The sequence below is a fragment of the Lissotriton helveticus genome, chromosome 8, assembly GCF_964261635.1.
Source record: "Lissotriton helveticus chromosome 8, aLisHel1.1, whole genome shotgun sequence".
NCBI lineage: Eukaryota > Metazoa > Chordata > Amphibia > Caudata > Salamandridae > Lissotriton > Lissotriton helveticus.
The window spans coordinates 460,018,546-460,033,730 of NC_136069.1; the positions used below are offsets into that span (position 1 = coordinate 460,018,546).

A 15,185-nucleotide genomic window follows, 5' to 3' on the forward strand; every position below is an offset into this window, starting at 1 on the left:
GCTAACTAGAGAGCTTTTTCGGAGCCTTGGTCGAGCTGCAGGAATCACGGAAAGGGTCTGCTCTGCTGCTCTCCGATAGGGATCCCTTAGATAGAAGATCTGATGACCTCCCGCTGGTGCCCTGAGAAGAGGCGCTGACCTGGAAGGGTAGCTGGTATTTTTGCAAATGGTTAATTGGGTCTTGCTGTTTTTCCGCTCCAGTTAGTTTTGTGTTATGAGGGTTTCATACTTCTTCCACGCTTGGAAACTCTCCACAGGTTTCAGTCTATTTAAATTCTTTTCTTCGTGGTCTGCCTCAAAGTAGTGTGTTTTCTGTGCCTGTTTATGTTTTCTTAAGTTTAGTCAACACTAGCCCGAGAGTGATACGGTGATGTATGTACTTTTGTATCAATAAATAGAAAACATAACATACGTAAGCATGCTGACACTTGGCTGAATCACATGCTCCGATGGTTCTAACACATTCCCTGGTGGTCTAGTGGTTAGGATTCGGCGCTCTCACCGCCGCGGCCCGGGTTCGATTCCCGGTCAGGGAAGGTAGTATTTTTTTTTTTCTTTTTTTTTTTTAGTGTTTGGTTCTATTCAGGCTAGGTAAGGTTTCATTTTCTTTGTTTTTTAGTTTGATCATATCTAAACAAATTTTTCGATTTATTTAAATTACAAGTATTTCATTCAATACATTTCTTTTTACGTGACTTGCCACCAGTAATAACTTGGCATGTCAGGGACAGAGACAAAGAACTGATAGAATGGTAACTGCTTGGTCACGAAGCTTATTCTTCACAACTGATGTTTTACTATTTGGAGAGAGCACTGGCAAATCCAGGTGGTCTGTTTCTTTTCCTGTGTGGGCTCTGCGTAGAGAAACACCACATTGATAAGCACTTCATTGTAAATCAGGCAAACATGGAGACGTGTAGCTAGAGCAAGACAGAAACAATCCTCCCTGAACAAACATAGCAGCAGCAGCAGCAGCAAGCGCGCAGAAGGTCATATCCTTAAAGTGTCCAGGCAGTCAGCCCTCGAACCATATAGTGAGAACTACTATCTTGCCTATCTAGACCCTTGTAAGGCGCTCTGATACCCCCGGGTCCAGCCAGCGCTATATAAAACCTTTTAAATATAGAAATACACATTGGGGCTGTTATTCCCCATTTGATGTGTCTGAGAAGGGTTTGTGCATGCGGAATGGTAAAATGTGAGATGGATGCTGTTCTTGTGTATTTTCCAGTCCTTTTGAGCTGTATAAAGAGGGGTGTTGATTTGGAAAGGAAACTCTCCATTCTGGGGTTTGCAGCTTTATCAGGCCGTTGAGTTGGTGTTTAACTCTAATCACTAGTATATGCAGTAGACCTTTGTACTCTCTACCATTCCTATGTGACTCATACAGTATATCCATTTGTATCTCTTCCTTGAATGACTACTATTTGTACTTTTGCAATTTCTCTTTCTGTTTGTATCTCTTCCTTGTGTGACTTTACATCTTGTACATTTGAAATTTGTTCTGTTTGTATCTTTTATGTAACGCATGTAATCCTAAATCGTTATCTTTTGCAACTAGTTCTTATGTAAAGCGCTGTGACACCATGGGGTAACGTTCGCGCTATATAAAATCGCATTAAATAAATAACAGACACAAAAAGCTGCTCAGGTAGGCAGCCTCTGGGCCCATTTTTGATGACATGTAACACCTTATCTAACGAGCACGTAAGAGCCTTCGATAGCTCAGTTGGTAGAGCGGAGGACTGTAGTGGGCATGTCTGACATCCTTAGGTCGCTGGTTCAAATCCGGCTCGAAGGACTTTTGCACATTCTTTTTTTTTTTTTTTTTTTTTTTTTTTTTTGAAAACCTTTATTGACAATGAAAGCTCACAAATACTGGCCTACAACCCCACGGGCCGGCCAGAAACAGAATGGTCAAATAACCAGCATACAAAAAGAAGATCTGCACAGGATATAACATCAGGAGCACTGGTGAAACAAGAAAGACCATCGAGCGTTCAGCAAGAGCAGGATAATAAAGGTTAAGTTTTCTAGCACGGGGAGGGGACCAAAAGAATAACGGGCCGTATACGAGAATACAAGGGAGGGACCGCGGCAAGCCGCCATTTTATAAACACAACGTAAAAAAAGAAGCCATATAATCAATTCGAGCAAAGGACAAAAACAGAATCAGACCATCAAATAGCGACAGTGGCAACAATCAATCGCGCACACTCACCTCCGCCCCCACCCAAACAAAGAAGACGTGGTCAAAAAGCCCCATCACAAAGACTACGCAATACGCTCCCCAACGGAAAAAGGGCACCTCCATAAAGGAGGAAGGGAAAGAGGGAAAAAAGACAACAGAAGGAACACCCGCCAGACCATGCATCCTCAGGGGGAAAAACAGGACAAGAAAACCGGCATGCGATGTAACAGCAACATAATACCAGAATAGGCAGCAAACCACAATCAGCCACACACCGGAAGAAGGACAGAATACCCCCGGGGGAGATACAAGGTGACAGAGTCCCGAAAAAGTGAATACACAAGAGCCATAGAACAAAAAGGGAAAATAAGGGGGGAAAAAGACCCCCCGACACAAACAGACCCCCCCCACCCACCCCTAAGCCCACCCTGCACCCCTGCAGAAGGCTACGGCCTACCCCCCCGCAGCGTGCCTGTCGCCCTAAGTTGAACCCGAAATTTAGTGGAACAAGAAAAGTTGGAATTAGAAGACAAAAAAGGGGGGGGGGGAAAGGGAGGGAAGGAAAGAAGGGAATAAAGACATACAAACATACACACGGGGGAGGGCCAAAGACAGGAGTAAATGCACCCATCCACCCGCCCGGGTTAAGGGTCCAAGTCCTCGGGAAGCCAAAGAGTATCAGGCCAAAGTCCAGGAGCACTAACCAGTTACACAGAACCATATCAGGACACAGAGATCATCCAAACCGTTCATGAACCACCGCAAATAGGAGCCAGTTTTCATCAGCCCTGACCCTTTTTATCCAAAGCAGTAAGGGTCCGATCCAACGAGGACCCTGCCAGAAAGAACAGAAGGCAGGCAGCAGGAAAGTCGAACGGCAGTCCAAAAAAGTCACAGGAAGAAAGGCATGGAAGATCCAGGAAAGTCACAGAATGTAGCAAACGACGCAGGCACAGTTCCAAGGATATATCCATAAAAGCCGACCCATCTGGGCCGGTACAGGAGACGTCATCGGGCAGTGGAGATTGAGAGGGACCAGGAGAATCATGAAAGTCCGGCAAAACAAAATCCGGCTCCCGGGCCAAGGGCAGAGGAGGCAGCACAGGAGGAGAAGGCGCCATCAGGATGCGCGCCTCTGGGGTGGCAGCCGGGGCCGAGTCCGCCAGGAGAGTACCAGCCACACCCCGCGATATCGATGCCTCATCCGGTCGCGGGGGCCCGGGAGGCCCGTAGTGAGGAACCGTCTCGAGAGCCAGGAGTGGCGCGGCCACCGATAGCCGCCAGGATAGCAGGATGGTCAGGATCCCCTTAAGTGCAGGAAAACATTCACAGTATCCGACACCCGGGCCTTGTGGCGGGCCCCCAGTGCTCGTCTGGGCCCGGCCCAAACAAATGGGGCTGGTCGCCATCTTGAGAGCCCGAACAGGCCGCGCGGCCAACAACCTCCGCCGGGGCGGCATTAAAGCAGATGAAGTCCCGTCGACAGGCAGAAGAACACCCCGGACAGGAAGGGGGGCCACCAGAAGAAGGGGATTCGCCGGCCCTCCAATGTCGCCAGTCCCGTTCTCCGAGTCCGGGCGGCAAAGAACAAAATGGCCGGACCGGAGAACAAAGGGGGAGGAAGCCGAACACACGAGGAACCCCAATAATGAAGGGCAGCGTCACCACCCAAGGCCGCTGCCACACAGGAGTCTCTCAGCCAGGAACCTCCGGCTCACACGAACAGCGGCCCTCCAATCACCTCCAGCGCGCCCCGAAGGGCAAGCCCGCAGGCTGCATCCGGCCCAGGAGCCGGGACGAAGAACCAGGCCAGTCCGCTCTCGAGTCCCGGGAACGATCGGGGACACTGCACCGGACCCACAGCAGCCAGGACAACCGGAACAAGTGGTAAGTGCCTGCAGTGCGTCGTAGTAGTACCACACAGCAAGGAGTGCTTCCCGGGGCAGGATAAATGCAGGATAAATGTGAAAAACACAGGCGGGCGAACGGAGCCGAGCTAAAGCGCGGCCATCTCGGTCGCGAGCTAGGCTCCTCCCCCCTTTTGCACATTCTTAACTTTTTTTCTTCTGTTTTACAATTCAAAGCACCTGCTTCCTCAGCCACTGACACAACTTGGCTTTTCCTGCCTCTTCTCCTCGGGCGGCTAGAAAATCCTCCTCCCCGCTCACTCTGTGCAGCTCCCTCGGCAATCCCACATCAGCAGACAGAGCCGTGGTCCCCTGGGCTGAAGAGCCCGGCCAGGGCCCCTGAGCTGCAGAGCAGGGGCCCCGCCTGAAGCAGCCATAGGAGCTGGTTGTTTTGAGTCTGGCATGTAATGCTGCTGGGAGCGCCGCTGAGAGCGCCTGCTAGGAGATGAGAAGGTTGTTGTGAAGTGTGATTGAGGAGTGTGTTTTGTGTGAGTAAGTGCGTGTGTTTATGTTCAGCCTGTGGTCCCTGAATTGGTGGGAAGGAGCTGGGAAATTAGAAGGATCAGTCACTTAGCAGGGAAGGGCGAGTTGAAGGGCACGACCCCGAGGTATTCCGCAGCTTCTTGTTTGTTCCTAGTGGTCAGTGTCCCCTCCTGCCTCTCAGGAGACAGATGTTAAAGTCCTGGACAGAGAGGGTAACCTTTCCTATTTTGAGCTGTCAGGACTGAGCCTACAGTCTAGAATCCCATGTAAATGCAAGCTATGGTGAGATCAGTCATAGCAGCTTGCACGCAGAGTTTTAATGAATGGAGACACTTTGTCAAATAAGAACCGAGGCATCTTTAGTAGAGGCTGGCGGGCGGCATCGGAAATCCCACGGAGAAAGCTTTGGAAAGGATTCAAATTTTGTACACACATTTGCACATTTTAATTTTAAGTTATCGAGATCTTGCTGACAGCAAATAACAGTACGATATGATTAACTAATACTAAATATTTGCTAATTTACTTGATTATCAATTCCACATCTAATCGGGTGATGGTCACTTTAAAAGGTATTAAAGGCCCGCGTCCCTATCACATCTCGAGTTGTGCCTCTGCTTCTCAATACAAAACTATATATACACTTGGCAGCTGTGGTTTGACAGTTCTAGAATTATTATAAATACAGACAGGACCCATGAAAACACTAACAGAGGGGGGTCATCCTTACTGTCAAGGGTGCACCCGTGGAGAGCAAGGCATTTCTTGTCATGCAGGTCTCATGCATGACGAATTCAAAACTAGTTTATACATGTACAGTTTTGGCGGTAATGAATATTCATTGCTCCACGAAGGAACTCCTAGCGAGCCGCCTCCAGGGAGGGCTGAGGACACCTTCCTGCTATAGTCAGGCCAGCGCAGTCCAGGGTTGCTCAGACACTAGAAGGCATGCGCTAAGTAGCTGATTCTATTACAGGACCGGAGGCTTCAGATTATGCTTCTCTATTCTTTACTGCAAAATCACAGCAGCCAATAAAAACACACAATTAGTTTACATTAAACTACATTGCCCATGATGCTTTCTCATAAGCCACGCCTCCAAAGCCCATAAGAGCCGTCTGCACAGTCCCATAATCCTCTTTCTTTGCTGCTCACAGCAAGAGTTAAGTGCACCTTCCCAGTTCTATCGTTTATGCTAATTTGGCTTTATCGATTGTGGTTATATACATTGCAGTGGTTGTCTGTTGTATATCACATATATATATGTTATGCATGATTGACTGCTTAGCTATTTGCTGCCTATGCGCGATTGATTGCTGAGCTAGTTGCTGCATTTCGGAGCGGGAGATTCCCGCGTACATGCCCGCTGTTTGCTGCCTTTGATGTGGGTCTTTCCCGTGCGCTTTCATAGTGTTCCGTTCATTTTATATGCAACTCCGCTTGCAGTCGCTGGAGAGTACAAGCGGTCACTGACCGGGCAGTTGCGGCTTCCTCGAACCTCACTGGTGCCAGTAGTTCCTCTGCAGTTTTAACCCCCGTTGCGGCGCTCCTTGCGCTGGTGTCTGGGCATCCCTTATCGCCCTCATACGCCGCACGCACCGAGTGTCTCTCAGCCGACATGCGTTCCCCAACGCGCGCATTTGTGCCGGTTTTGGGCTACTTTTGGGCGCGATTTGGGCTGCCCCCCTCGGCGCGACGTTCAAGGCTTTCCCTCCACACATTTTCTTTGGAATAACTGCTCTGCCTTCAAGATCGCCTAATTGGCTGTACAATCATTGCCATTTGGAGTGAGCACACGCTCCTAGTATTATTCTTATTGGCCTAAGTCTCTGACCTGTCGACGACAGCATTGCTGAGGGGGTTAAGACTCTACTGAGTGCTTTTGTAATATTATTATATTATATTATCCTTGTGTGCATGTGGGCTGAGCCTCCCCCCGTACTCCTCCTAGTGGATAGTGATATTGTACATTTTGGCAGTACTTACCTGGAGCCTACCTTGTGGCCATGGAAGATTGGGTTAGATACCCCAATGAAGATGAGGAGGATGTGTATGAAGGACAGCATGATACTGTCATGGAGGATCACCTGGTGGAGGCTCTGGATGCTTCTGTCCAGTCCTCCGTTAACAAAGCAATTGAGAATACAGTTCCTCAGACCATTCACCAGGCATTGGCTGCGGCCCTCAAACCTGTCAAGAGACAGCTGGAGAGCTTCGCGAAGCGCCATGGGTACGGCAAGGAGATGCCGAAAAAGAGATCTGGGGCTTCAACATCTGCTCAGTGTGCAGATGTAGGGCAGCAATGGCCTCATGCGCAGGCATTGTCGGCACTGCCCAGCAGTGCGGTGGGAGAGCATTCCTATGCTGGTGTCAAGGCAAAAAGTAAACAAAAGATGCACGTGGACACTGACACCACCTCTACCGGCACAGAGACGGACACTGACACCTCTGAGGAGCCAGCTCCTCCACAGAAAAGGGCGAAAAAATCCACCCCGTCGATACCTGAACTTCCTAATACTCCATTCACCTTTGACCCCACTGACATTATGCATCCCCAGTCCTCGGACTGAACCCCACCTCCAGAGGTTTCTAACTACCTGCATGAAAACCTCAGGAATACTGAGGTCGGAATGTCCGTGACCGGACATACCAGACAGAGTCGCCGACACCCCGGAAATTGATGTGAGTCTCCTCGAAGAGGGGCATATACCGCGCTTGGCGCGGATGCCAAGACAAGCTATTAGACATCGTGGGTCCATTGGCAAAAATACTGGAGATGGCCCTCGTGGCCAAGGACACTTCTTCCCCTATTGACCCTGACATCCTGGCGGGCTGGACCCAACGGGCGATATGCCTTTTAGGGAATGCCAATTGCGCAATTTCGTCTGAGAGGTGCTAATCTCTTCTAATGCGCATGGATAGTAATCTCACCGAGCTTGCCAACGCGGAACCCGGGCCCTTGGCCGACGGAAACCTCTTTGGGGATAGATTTGTCAAAGACGTGTCCAAATATGTCTGAACATTCACGTCGCTTGACAAAGCGCAATCCGGAATCAAGAGAGTGTTCCACCAGGGTGTTTTTAACAGGGCCAGATGAGGCAGGGGCCGCTCGTCAGGCCGCAACTTCATTCAAGGGTCCCAAACAGGCGTCTTCGGCCGCGGCAGGGGAGACTGGGATTCGACGCTTGGAGGCTCCTTCTACCCCTCTCGCCGCAGGTTCAATAAACGATGATTCCAGAGCGGTGGCAACAGAGCGGGCTTCCAAGCCGAGCAGTCTTCAGGTGAGTGTAGCAGACCACTCTCTTCTACCTTTGGGGGGGTCGTACACAGCATTTTCTTCACAACTGGCAGAAACTGACTCAGGACGCATGGGTATTACAGTCAATCATGGGCTTTCACTTAGAGTTTTATTCCCCTCCGTTTCAACACACACTCCCAGCAAAATTCCATTTTTCCCTACAAGAACGCAGTATAGACCAAGAAATCACGGACTTGTTGCAAAAACACGCTATAGCTCCATGCAACGAGGGACCTCACGGTTTTTGCAGCAACATTTTTCTAGTGCAGAAAAAGGGAGGTCAAAACAGGCTTGTTCGGAATCTGAGGGATTTCAACCAGTTTCTTACTTACAATCACTTCAAGATGGAAGGGATCCATCTATTAGCAGATATGTTACAAGAGGGAGATTGTCTAGTCAGGTTAGACCTCAAAGACGCCTATCTCTCCATACCTGTCTTTCCTCCTCATCGGCGCTTCCTGCAATTCCGGTGGAACGATCAGTGGTTCGAATATTTGGCCCTTCCTTTCGGGCTCTCATCGGCTCCCTCATGCTTCACCAAGGTGATGAAGCCAGTGGTAGCACACCTACGGGAATGAGGTGTGCGGCTAATCATCTATCTGGACGACATTTTGCTTATGGCTCAGAATCCAGATACCCTTCTACAACATCTGCAGCTCACGACGCAGACGATAGACTTCCTCGGCTTCACAATAGATTCTCAGGCAGCGCAGTTATATCTGCCCAAGACAAAGCTGAAGGACCTCAAGAGGGAGATTCTGGCGTTACTCAGCAAACAGATGGTCATGCTCAGAGCAATTGCCAGGTTAGTGGGGATATTAGCATCCTCGATTCAGGCCATATTTCCAGGCCCTCTCCATTACAGTGCCTTACATCGATTGAAGATCCAGCATCTTCAGAAGGGCTTATCCTACACGGACTCCATCCCGTTCTCTCACGAAGTGAGGACCGAACTTCAATGGTGGCTGGGCCACGTGGATCCGTGGAACGGCAGAACGATTTTCGGATCGCAACCAGAGTTAATTATCGAGTCAGACGCCAGCCGTTGGGGCTGGTGAGCGTGTTGCGGAGACATTTCCACAGGCGGAAGATGGTCCCCTCCTGAACTGTCCCTTCACATCAATTGTCTGGAACTCCTTGCGGGTTAATTGGCAATTCGGACACTTTTTCTCCGAAGCAGACATCATGCTGTATCCTCCGCATGGACAATGTGTCAGTGGTGAGGTACATCAACAAGTTGGGAGGCACGAGGTTGTCTCTCCTTGTCGAGATAGCCAAGGATTTTTGGCATTACTGCCTCAATCACGAGATATCAGTGATTGCGGAATACATCCCGGGCCAGTCCAATCAAGTGGTGGACTGGAATTCCAGACATCTGAGGGATTACAGCGACTGGAAGTTGTTGCCCAAAGTCTTTCAGTGGCTTCAGAACATTTGGGGCCCATTTCAGACAGACCTGTTCGCATCCAGGCCCACTTGTCAAATCCCACAGTTCTTCAGCTGCAGGCTGGATCCGATGGCACTGGCAATAGATGCATTTCCTCAGAATTGGTCGGGCGCCATTCAGTATGCGTTTCCCCCATTCCTCCTGATCCCCAGGGTGATGACACATGTAGCCAGACAACGGGCAGAGATAGTCCGAGTGACGCCATGGTGGACGTCTCAACCTTGGTTCCCAATGTTGCTAGAGTGGAGTTGCGACCTTCCCGGGTGCTTCCCTCTTTGAAAGAGTTGCTCCTGGGACCTCTCAAGGAACAACATCAAATGATTCTGGACGGACGCCTCACGCTGATGGCATGGAGGCTTTCCGGCAACAGTGGCACATGCCAGGAATTTCAGACAAGGCTTCTGAATTTATCAAGCAGGCTTGGGCCCCTTCGACTCAGAAACGGTACTTCTCGGCCTGAAAAAAATGGGTGGATTGGTGCCTGGAACGGCATTTGGATCCCGTGGGGGCAGAACTACCCTAAGTGTTGAATTTTCTCTCGGATAAGGCTTCTGAAGGACTTGTTTATCGCTCGGTCAATAATTTCAGATCGGCCATTTCAGCGGGTCATGATCTGGTTGACGGGAAACCGGTTGGCATGCATCCGGTTGTATGCAAACTGCTTAAAGGCATACGAGTCGCAAACCCACCTAAACCCAAGTATATGTATGGAGTATGTGGGATGTGTCATTAGTCATTTCTTCTAAATCGTTGGCCTGACAACAATCTCCTTTCTAGGAAGCAGTTATCAGCCAAATTGGCTATGCTGTTATGTCTTACGGCATGTAGACGGTCCTCAGATGTAAGAGCCCTCAATATTACAGGTAGAGTATTTACTCCAAAGGGAGTTTCTTTTACTATTACTGGACGCACTAAGACTCTTTCGCGTCATATTGAATACAATGCCTTTCCTGACAATGATAAACTATGTGTGGTGCAATGTTTTAAAAGTTTACGAGGAATGTACACGTACAGGGTTGTTCTCAGTTACTAATTGCCTTACAGAAACCATTTAAGCCAGTGGTTGCAGCCACGATTGCCAGGTGGCTTCGATTTATCATGCAAGAGGCAGGTATTGACCTCCAAAGATTTGGAGCACATTCTGTCAGGGGCGCTATGGCCTCCAAGTCATATATGTTGGGTTCTAACATCCATGATATCATGCGTTGTGCTGATTGGTCTTCAGAATCAACATTTGAAACGTTTTACCACAAGCCGGTGGGAGATATTACATCGGTGGTATTTGGCAAGCGTTAAACTAGCATAATCTGAAGCCTCCGGTCCTGTAATAAAATTAAAAATTTGCTAGCATTCGCACCAAGAATTTTTAATTCTATTAAGGACACGGAGGCGAGGATTATCCCACCCGGCTTTATCAGATTGTAATAAAGCTTACCCGCCCATGTATAATGTTATGACATATGTTGTTATATAGTGGTTACGGGATTTTCATTTCCCTTTGTTTCAGGATCAGATAAGAAGTCTGACTAGAAGATGGATGATCTCCAGAGTTTGTTTGAAGGATTCCTGGTTCTTCCACGTTGGAGGATGTAATGGAACTGTTAGTTATTATTGGACTTTTGTTCCCTGCAAAGAAAGAGGATTATGGGACTGTGCAGACGGCTCTTATGGGCTCTGGAGGCGTGGCTTATGAGAAAGCATCATGGACAATGTAGTTTAATGTAAACTAATTGTGTGTTTTTATTGGCTGCTGTGATTTTGCAGTAAAGAATAGAGAAGCATAATCCTCGCCTCCGTGTCCTTAATAGAATTGAAAATTCTTGGCGCCAATGCTATATATATTCATCTGGCTGGTCTGCTGTAAGTAAGGCTGAGCCACACCCACAGGGGCAGCCCTAGACAAACCAGTACAAGGACATCAGTCATGGCGTTTCATAACAACACACACAACTTGCAGCTGTACTCCTCAGGTGGCCTCAAGCCAGCTGGACATACTTACAGACACAAAGCCCTCATTAACGCATCTGTATCTTCTTTGCTCGCTCCCTCCCTCCCTTCCTTCTTCATTTTCTCTCCCCTTTCTTCATTCCTTCGTTCAGCCCTGTCCTACTCTCATTCATTCCTTCCTTCCTTTATCCCCTCCTTCTACCCTCCCTCACTTCCATCCTTTTTTCCTGCCTTCCTTCCTCCCTCCTTCCTTCCTTCCCCCTCTTGCTCTCTCTCCTTCCTTCCTTCCTGCAATTCCCCTGCTCTCTTTCCTACCTTACTTCCACATCCATCTCTTCCTGTCTTTACATCATTCCTCCACATGCAGCTCTCTTTCCATCATCCCACAAACAGCTCTCTTTACATCATTCCACATGGAGCTTTCTTTATATCATTCCACATGCAGCTCTCTTTACATCATTCTTCCACATGCAGCTCTGTGCACCAACCCACATGCAGCTCTCTTTATATCATTCCTCCACATGCAGCTCTCTTTCCTTTCTTCCTTCAAATCCAGCCCTTTACTTTCTTCATCCACATCCAGCTTTCCTCCCTTCCTTCATTCTTCCACTCTCCTTCCTTCACCCTCTCTGCTTTCTTCCTTCTTTACTCCCTCTATTCGTTATCCATCTGTTTTCCTTCCTTCTTTCTTTCTTTCTACCCTCCCACCGCTGTTTCCTCCTACTATGCCTGATATATATCCCCGGAGCAAAAGGAGGGGGGCCGTGCGATCCCGCCCCTTCCCCCCCCCCCGAAGCCCTAGAGAGCCATGGGAACCACTAAGCCCCAGGTTCGGCTCTAGCAATGTCCCCGGGTGCCCACCCCAGGAAAATTGCAGAGAGGGCCCGCCAAACCATTGCAAACACTGTTCTACTTTCAGAAAGCAAGAGTAAAAAATGCTTGTCACTTGCTGAAAGCAGAGCAACTGTCTGTTTCCTTGCTTGGCGTCAAGCGAGCAGGGAAACAGACACATTGATTTGAGATTCAGGGAGTTTTATGTTCAGCAGTCCCCTGGGTCTCAAAGCAATGCCAGCTCCTGCAGGAGGCAGGGAGCTATCTGGGACCGGGGGTAAGTGGGACCAGGGCACCCACACTACAGGCTGGGCCCCGGGAGATGGGGTCCTGCTGGGCCGAAAATGGTCCGGAAGGGGAGCCACTGGGCCCCCCTCCCTCATTATAAATTATACATGAATAAAGAAAAGGACCAGGCCCCGGGGGATGGGGTCCCCGGGACGGACATTGGCCTGGTGAGGGGGGACACGCAGCCCCCATCCCTTAAAAAAATAGAAGAAAAAACCTGCGGCAAGTCGCTGAAGGCCACGCCCCCCCTTCACCACCACTCTGAAAAAGCACCTCCTGGCACAGTGGTGATTGAGGGATGAAGTGCCCTTTGATGCTGAGGGTTCTGGGGGTCGAAGAATCCTTCCAGTTACCCCAGTAAGTCCCAGACAGTGGTATTGTTGAGAGGACTTGGATGCCATGTCCCCTTTCTCCACCACTCTGTAAACACACCTCCTGGCGCACTGCTGGTTTGGGAGTGAATTCCAATTTACTCCTGAGGGCCTCAGGACTAAAGTGGACTTCTTCCCCCAACCAGTAGTGCGCCAGGAGGTGCATTTGCAGAGTGGTGGAGAAAGGGAGCATAGCCTCTGACAACTTCTCAGCAATCCAGCTGCTTGGGTCTTCCTGTGGGTAACAGGAGGGGTAATTGGCCCCAAGGATCCTCAGGAGCCAAGGGGACTTCATCTCCCAACTAGTAGTGTGCTAGGTGGTATGTATGCAGAGTGGTGGAGAAAGGGGGCTAGGCCACCGAAAACTTCTCAGCAAACTCACTGTGTGGGACTTACTTGAGGTAACAGGAGAGGTAGTTGGAGCCCAAGGACCCTCATTAGCCAAGGGGACTTCACCCCCCTACTAGGGGTGTGCCAGGAGGCACGTTTGCAGTGAGGTGGAGAAAGGGGGTGTGGCCTCCGACAACCTCGCAGCAATCTTGCTGTGTGGGATTTACTGGAGGTAACAGTAGGGGTAGTTGGTTCCCCATGGATATCCTTAGAGGCCAACTACCCCTCCTGTTACCTCCCATAAGTCCCACACAGCGGGATTGCTAAGGGGTCTTCGGAGGCCACCCCCCTTTTCCACTACTCTGCAAATACGCCTTTTGGCGCACTACTGATTGGGTTATGAAGTCCACTTTACTCCTAAGAGACCTTGAGGGCCAATAAGCCCTCCTGGTACCTCCTGTAAGTCCTACACAGTGGGATTCTTGAGAGCTGGTTGGAGTCCTGCCCCCTTTCTCCATCACTCTGCAAACACTTTTACTACTTAAAAAACATCACTGGAAAAAAACAAAGGTTACAGGGAAGTTATAGTTAGGCTCAGATTTCACTCATACAAAACCAGTGACATTCAGCAGTTATAGTTAGCTGAGCTAACTATAACTCGTGCACCCACAATGCACTGCTTATGAACTCACATTACATCACTCATGACATGGTCAGTGACATCAGTAATAACATCTCAAATAGCATCACTGATAACATCATTCACAGAATCACTGACGCACCCACTCACACTCCCATAGAACCTTTCATACACCCACTCCCATACAACCATTACCAAACTCATTCACAGACCCATACCTGTACTTATACTCCCACTCACTGATTCATAGATCTACACACACATCTATTCACTCACCCATACAGCCACTCATACAACCACCCACTCAACAATTCAGCCACTGACGCATCCACTCATACACCCATACAGTCACTCACACACTGTTAGTCACCCTTACAGTCAAAGATACAGCCACTTACTCACCCATACAGTTACACACACACCCACTTACTTATTCTTACATATACTAACACATACTCCCTCACCTATACAGTCACTGACAAGCACACACTCACCATACGCCCACTTTCACATTCACTCACTCACCCATACAGTCACTGTTTGACCTGGCCCTTTTGACAGGTTTATCTCCAAGCCTTTTGCCTTTTGCCTCCTTTTTTCTGACCCTGTTTTCGTTGGCTATAGTATTCTGGGCACTTTACCACTGCTGATCAGTGCTAAAGGGCATATCCTCTCTGTATAAATTGGAATATGATTGGTTATCTATGATTGCATAATTGATTTACAGGTAAGTCTCTAGTAAAGTGCACTGAGTGTTCCAGTGCCTGTAAAGCAAATGCTCCTAGTGGGTCTGCAGCACTGGTTGTGCCACCCACATGAGTAGCCCTGTAAATGTGCCTCAGACCTACCACTGTAGAGTATGCAAACACAGTTTAAAACTGCCATGTTGCCCTGACAAGTGCACCCACTTGCTAGGCCCAAACCTTCCCTTTCCTTACACGTAAGGCACCCCTAAGTTAGGAACAAGGTACCCCCATGGGCAGGGTGCAGTGTATGTGAAAGGTAGTACATGTACTGGTGTGTGCGACATGTCCTGATAGTGAAATACTGTGTGTTTAGTTTTACACTATTGAAAGGCTCTCTGTTCCATAGACTAACATGGGAGTTGCTTTGTAACACATACAAGTATAACTTTCCATAGGGACAAGATAGAGAGTATAGGCCCTCTGAACCCAGAATTTATTAACGCACCTTTTGGTAAAGGTGGTTTTTAGGTCTCGCCTGGCATTAGCAGCACGCATGTGCTGCTCTCGCCATGTGAAGGCCTTTTGGAATCGATACGGATTCCAAAGCGTGCACGCGGACGGACAGAAGATGTGCACACGCTCGTCAGCCTTGTATGGCATCGCCCCCTCCTGGCTGGCACCATCATCTCATTTGCATGTAACTGCACCAGTTGCAATATTTTCCTTTGTCTCGTTAGAATGTCAACCGCACCGGTTGCAATATTTT

General features: G+C 49.0%; 2 non-coding genes across 2 annotated transcripts; both read left to right on the plus strand.

Annotated features, from left to right (window-relative positions):
- The first annotated feature begins 464 nt into the window (after positions 1-464).
- TRNAE-CUC (transfer RNA glutamic acid (anticodon CUC)) lies at positions 465-536 on the plus strand. Its single transcript has one exon. It is a non-coding gene; the product is annotated as a tRNA-Glu (tRNA).
- Positions 537-1,714: 1,178 nt separating this feature from the next.
- Positions 1,715-1,801, plus strand: TRNAY-GUA (transfer RNA tyrosine (anticodon GUA)). Its single transcript is given in 2 exon segments — positions 1,715-1,751; positions 1,766-1,801. It is a non-coding gene; the product is annotated as a tRNA-Tyr (tRNA).
- The last annotated feature ends 13,384 nt before the right edge of the window (positions 1,802-15,185 follow it).